The following is a 6124-nucleotide window of genomic DNA, read 5'->3' as shown; positions in this document are numbered from 1 at the left end:
TCGAATGGGGTTTTTAGTAGGACAGGTTATAATAATTGTAATTTGATTGATTTAGAAGCTATATAATAGAGGTCTATGGTGTTTGGAAGAAATGGATTTGTAATGAAATTAAGGATCTGAAAAATTAATTTCTATAAGTTTATGCTAATAATATAAGCTTACACTGTGTAGTGACGAGATAAGTGAATTGGCACCTTGGCTGTAAAAAAAATTTTCTCTTTTAGTTGTGAATACGTAAAATTAATTAAATTTAGATTATAATAAGGGAATTTATAAAATGTATCTACGAGAATCTTAAAGGAGGCTAGAAAGCTGTGAATAGTGGGAACGAACAAGCGCTGAAAGTTTATGAGTGTGAGGATTCTGGGTGACTCAAACGGGGATGAAATACCTTAGGATCGCTCTGTAATCCAAAGTAATTCACATACTCCGTCGATCGCCCTGAAACAACTATATACTGACGACGACTTCGCAAGAAGTACAATACTACAGCGACAATACTGCAGCGAGGCATCAACATACTAACACAGGCCCTGAAGAAATTGTATCAAGCGCAACATATGTTTACGAAGGACTTCAGACTAATCAGCCTGATTTCATTCATGGAATCATCAAATTCACCCTGGAAAAGCTGGTTGACAAGTTTATCAAGAAGACATTGCTATACCCCTCCAAAGAGTAGGACAGCTTTGTGGCCCTGAAAAGAGCCGGTTGTGTTCTCGTGTGGTAATCAATGAGGCCTAGGTGGCCTAACGTAGCCTAGTAGGCTTACCGTGACCACCAATGCAACTCATGCACTGAATGGCGCAACTGACGCTCCTACTCCTTAGGAGATTGTTGGTCACTTGGAGAAAGTCTCTACGTAAAGCGATACTCGCCCACGGCTAATCTTAATCCATTTCTACTAAGTCCTCTTGCAGCCTTAAGCAATTTTGTAGGAGGGCTATCGCCTAAAATGTTCTTGGACTGCCTGAGTCCCTCGGCATTCTGCAATTTGGCGCTCAGTTCTTTGTTAAGCCAGCGCAGAGGTTATCAGCGCCTCTGCCCGCCAGCCTGTCCACCATTTCGTTGCCCACCACTCTGGACACCTGGGACCCACAGTAGTCTTACGACGTTGCGATTTGCTAGTACTTTCAGCGTCTCTCTATAGCTAAGAAGTTCTTTTGAAGTAACTCTGTGATGGCACCTAGAAGACTGGTATGCTGGTCGAGGGAGCATACAATCTCTTGTAAAGATCACATTACCAGTTGATCTAAACTGTAGACAGACGTTGGAGTTATTGGCAAATAGCAACGCTGTGCAAGGTAGCAAAATGCCAATGGAGTTAGACAGGCCAAAGATATCATAGGTTACACCCTACCGGTGAAATAGCTTGCGTCTACCAGAGGACTAAGAATAAATGGATTCAGGTTAGCCGTGGACTGGCTAACTGAACACTGAAAGGTAATGTACCACCTACAGAAAATAGGATACACAGATTCTGAGGATTGCAGGTAATGCAAAGAAGAAGAAAATACCACCTCTCACCTACTGTTTAGATGTCCTATTTTCACGGGGTCGAGGCAGAGCTTGTGGGATGTCTCCTTAACGGGGACAGAGGAGTTAAGGGCGGCTAACTTGACATGCCTAATTGCCGTAGCTGTCAACAAGAAATTGTAAGGTGTAATGTTATAGGTTAACGAGGCAAATTACTAAGACACTTTAGATAGATGCAGCCCTGCCAAGGTACTGTGGCCTACCCAAAATCGACAAAAATGAAAGTTCAATATCAATAGGTTAACCTTCTTATTTCTTGTCAAGAAGCTTTCTTAAAATTTGACAAAACAGCATGAAGAAGCCTGATTCACATACAGAAAATAGCTACGAATTCGTAAATAATAATGTTAATACTTCTGAAAATGATTGCTGGATCAGCCTCGATATAATTGCATATTACGATACAAGTGTCATAAATAGTCCGATACGGCACGATGTGTATTGGGCACCCAAGCATGACTAATGAGCGGTGCGTGGCTCAGTTGGTTAAGGCACGCACCTTAACTAACGAAAACTCAGCTGTTCAAGGCGTCAAGAATTTGATCCCCCGTAAAGTCACTTGGATTTTTTTTTCAGTGTAATTTCGGGGTTTCCTGTCTCACAGGCACATGCCTGGGCGAATGCGAAACAATAGTGAAGAATATATCAAAGGTAAATAAAAAAAATATTAGGGTAGCGGGTAGCCAGTCCGATGCACTAGACAGAGAAAGTCGGCCTTACTGGTGAGGAGCTGGTCGCTAAAACAAACTATTGTCAGCTTAACTAGCAAATGTGTGAGTCTGGGTCCTGACTGGAAATGCCTCGCAGGCGTAAGAGGTATGAGCCAGAAAATTGGTAGTAAAAAGGCGTTCAAAACAAAAGTAGGGACAAAAAATAGAGTGCTAAAGTGAATAAAGGTATAAAAACACTATCCATGCCCGTGCAAGATACTAGTGTATAAGCCCATCACTTTTCTTTTATAGCACTGACTCACTCATAAATTCGCTGTTGACCTGCAAAAATTGAACTCAGCAGGAAAACATTCTATACTGACAACGATTCCGTAATTGCGAGTTTTTACTTTAGGTTATTGTTAATTAACTTTTTGCACGTACAGGAACATTTCGATTAAATAAAACCTACTTTGATAGTTTCCTGATAAGGACGGTACTGATTGTTGAAACTACGAAGGGAAAAGAAAGAATTTTATGTATTTAAAGAAAGATCCTGATGTATTTTTGATGCTCGTTAACTACTTTAGATGCGCTCGGCGCGGTTTTTAGTTTTTACTTTCCACGTGCCTTCTTTAGAGTAAGACAACTAAAAAAGTGTTTGGAATAGTGATAAAATAACCATTATTCAATCTGGCTTTTGGCAATGTTTTGCCTGGCTTATAATATGTACAAAACATGTCAGTTCAATGTAGTTTTATTCTGTTATGGATTTATGAGCTCAAGAAATTCTGGATTCAAAGGTTTTAGGATTTTATGGTTAATTGATTAATGGTTGTAAGGAAGTAATACAAATTTATAGATTCAGGAGTTTATGCGATTATGAGATAAGGGTTGTATATGTTCAGTGGTTTATTAGTCTGTACGAGTTACTGTCAGTATCGAGTTCATCTTTGTTGCAGCAGAAGACAAGCGTTCTTTGAAAAACTTTGAAACTTAAGGTTTTGGTCGTACTTCATTTGTTAAACAAAAGTCTTGATAAATGTTCTATATTCAAGATACAATATAATTTCAAGAAATAACATTTTGAAGATGGGCTCTCAGAGCATTTTTCTACAGCACGATGCTACTGCATAGATGTATGCATAAAGCGAAAACTAATAAATTATGATTTTTTGAAAAAACTTGTAAGAACGTAAGAATGATATTTTATTGAAATGATATATACTGTGAAGTCCTTCATTTCCTATTCGTTTTTCGTGCGCAAAAGGAGCCGATTTGACGTAGTTAAAAAAGTATGATGGGTAACAAGGAGAAAGTGGCTTTTTCTGTCTAAGATGATGCTTGAACTAGAGTCAGAGTCACTAAAGGCTCGCTAGAAAATTCCAATTCTCCCTCCCCTTCCTAGGTGCACCATGTAGTAATAAATAGTTCTGATTCTCCATCATTCGTGCCAAGTTTGTTCCTACGTCATAATCGACAGCGGTATCCAGCCCACGTAAAATTGCGGGTAAGTACGAGGGATCATGACGGGTAATTACGAGGGATCAGGAGGATCAGAAATATTTAAATGTCTTTTTTGTAACAAACGAACGATTTTCGCGTTTTTTGTATCTATTAAACTGTTAATCTTTTTAAAAATGCGTTGATTTTGATTTATTTTCATTATTTATTTATTATTTACGAAAAAATTGAATTTCACTTTTTTGTAATGTTCGAACAAGAGCGTAGTTGCTATGTTATAAAATAGTGACGTCAGCCCTGTTTAACACGTACGAAAAAACACAAAAATATGTCCGCTCGTTACAAAAAATATGATGTGCACCAAAGACTAAGTGGGTTTTTTAGGCCGAGTGTAGAGTTTGCAGTACTTACCTGCGGTTCGTGCTACCTCTCCTCGACTTGTACTACAAAATCCACACTCGGTCTAACAAAGCCCATTCTACGACCTTGGTACACAATATATATGCTATTGTGCTCCGAGAGAAAAACATTCTGCATACACACATGCAAATGCCAAAATATTTCTGTAACTGAATTCGTATGCTTATTCATAATTATTATTGATTAAGTACCTTTGAGTAATTGCATTCGATCTGGCTCAAACTCCATTCTTTCTTCCCCAGGGTATCGAAACGAGGTAAGATGTAATTTAAGACATTTATTTTTTAGCTTGTTTTCAGGCCATATAAGTTCCATTAAGTCTCTCAAAAAGATCGTAGAATTCTTAGGTTTTCTCTTATTCATTTCTCTCCATATTTCTTTGTCTACTGAGACATCTAACCCTAAATAGATCTGAAAATGTTTGAATATTATCATATTATTGTAATATAGGCAAAGACACACACATGGATATTTTCCAAACTCAGTCAAGAAATGGACTTTTTATGACACGTGCATGAAAAACACCACTTTTCATGCATGTAAAATGAATAAAAAATCGAGTTTCTCTTATCAATGGAAGGAAATAATTTTTTCCTTGCCTCGTATCAAGAGAAGGAGTTTTAGGGTACTTTATACCCTAGATGCACAATGAATAAGATTGGTGTTCCGAAAGTCTTGTTGTTAGATTGTAAGTAAATTTGTTGGTAAAGAATACCGATACAAAAGTCCGATTTTTGAATTTAAAAAAAAAGTTAAACATTCTCGTATTTAGATGTTTGCTGATAAACTTTTTTGGTGTACTAGGAAATCTAAGTGGTAAATCTTTTTATCATGTCATAAATAAAATTTGAATTTTGCCGCCTGCTGAGCATCAACAATTTAAAGCGATTGTAGGTTATGTAATAAAATTCGCACGTTTAATTTGCGTTCCTAAATTCTTGTAGCAGGCGACTGATTATTTATTAAATGTTTCACGATAAAGCCCATCACTTTTTTAAGAAAGGATTAAAAACAAAAAACATGACATACCGTGTCTTCGTCCAGCTCTTCATATCTCTTGTGTCCTATGTTAAGCTCGAATTTTTCTGCAAATAAATAGAAGAATAAAATATATCAAAAGTAAAGAAGAAAATAAAGTGACAGATGTAGAGAAGCAAAGGAAGAAGGCAAGTAAGAGTAAGCACTATAAAAAGAGAAATAAAGAGAAACAAGAAAATTAATAGTTCTAGAAAAAAGTGAGGTGGGGAGAAAAAGAAAGAGAGGAGAGAGAGGGAGGGGGAGGGGGTGGGATGAGAAGAGAGAGGGGCGGGGAACAGAGAGGGAGGGAGGGGGGAAAAGAGCAGTTTAAAAAGTTACACAGAGGAAATAATGTAAGTTAAAGATGAAACTACTAACCCGCTATTTTATATTTCTTTGGCTTCCTTTTTTGGATGTTTGGTTTCCTTTTATTACTTGCGCATTAGTTGAATTTTCGGTCATAGTGCCTTGATTCTCTTTATTTGCTTCCTCTTCTTCATCCAAAAGATTTCAAGGCTCATGGCTAGCAAGAGTTGCGATGTGCTCTCAGAAGGTATAGTGACTTTACTTTTTAAGGTGTGCTAACTGTAGCTATAAAAAGTTAAAGTCAGCTATAACGTTTGTAAACGTCATCAAAATCTTTTAGCATGTACGTGTATGTGTGTTTTATGTGTATTTGACTGCGTGTACACACACACACACGGATCAAGCCACAGAGCCCAGTCCCGCCGTCGATTCCGATCGGGTGAAAGCCCTGGTAGTTGGCGCTGGCCTCATAGAGTTTGGGGGGGGGGGGGGGGGTGGGAGGCAAACTCATTTAGGAGCCGCAGAGGTTTGTCACCTGACCACTGCTGCATGTAGAGACGCAGGTGATATGGAAATAAAGGTTGATGCAGACAAAGATAAGAGAGCTGTTTGCATAACGCAAAGGAATGCGCACTTGGATCGCCTTGGCAGCAGAATTGATGAATTGATGGACTATGTCAGGGACAGGCACAATATGCACAAAAAAGTTAAAAATCTTGCCTGAATCATAA

At 38.2% G+C, this 6124-nt stretch overlaps 1 long non-coding RNA gene across 1 annotated transcript; it reads right to left on the bottom strand.

Annotated features, from left to right (window-relative positions):
- Nucleotides 1-4422: 4422 nt before the first annotated feature.
- Nucleotides 4423-5827, bottom strand: LOC116416465. Its single transcript, XR_004226881.1, has 3 exons — nucleotides 5466-5827; nucleotides 5100-5155; nucleotides 4423-4481 (listed from the first exon to the last, which is right to left on the bottom strand). It is a non-coding gene; the product is annotated as an uncharacterized LOC116416465 (long non-coding RNA).
- Nucleotides 5828-6124: the final 297 nt, after the last annotated feature.

The sequence above is a fragment of the Nasonia vitripennis genome (assembly GCF_009193385.2).
Source record: "Nasonia vitripennis strain AsymCx chromosome 2 unlocalized genomic scaffold, Nvit_psr_1.1 chr2_random0006, whole genome shotgun sequence".
In the NCBI taxonomy this organism is placed as follows: domain Eukaryota; kingdom Metazoa; phylum Arthropoda; class Insecta; order Hymenoptera; family Pteromalidae; genus Nasonia; species Nasonia vitripennis.
This window is presented reverse-complemented; position numbering and strand designations above follow the sequence as displayed.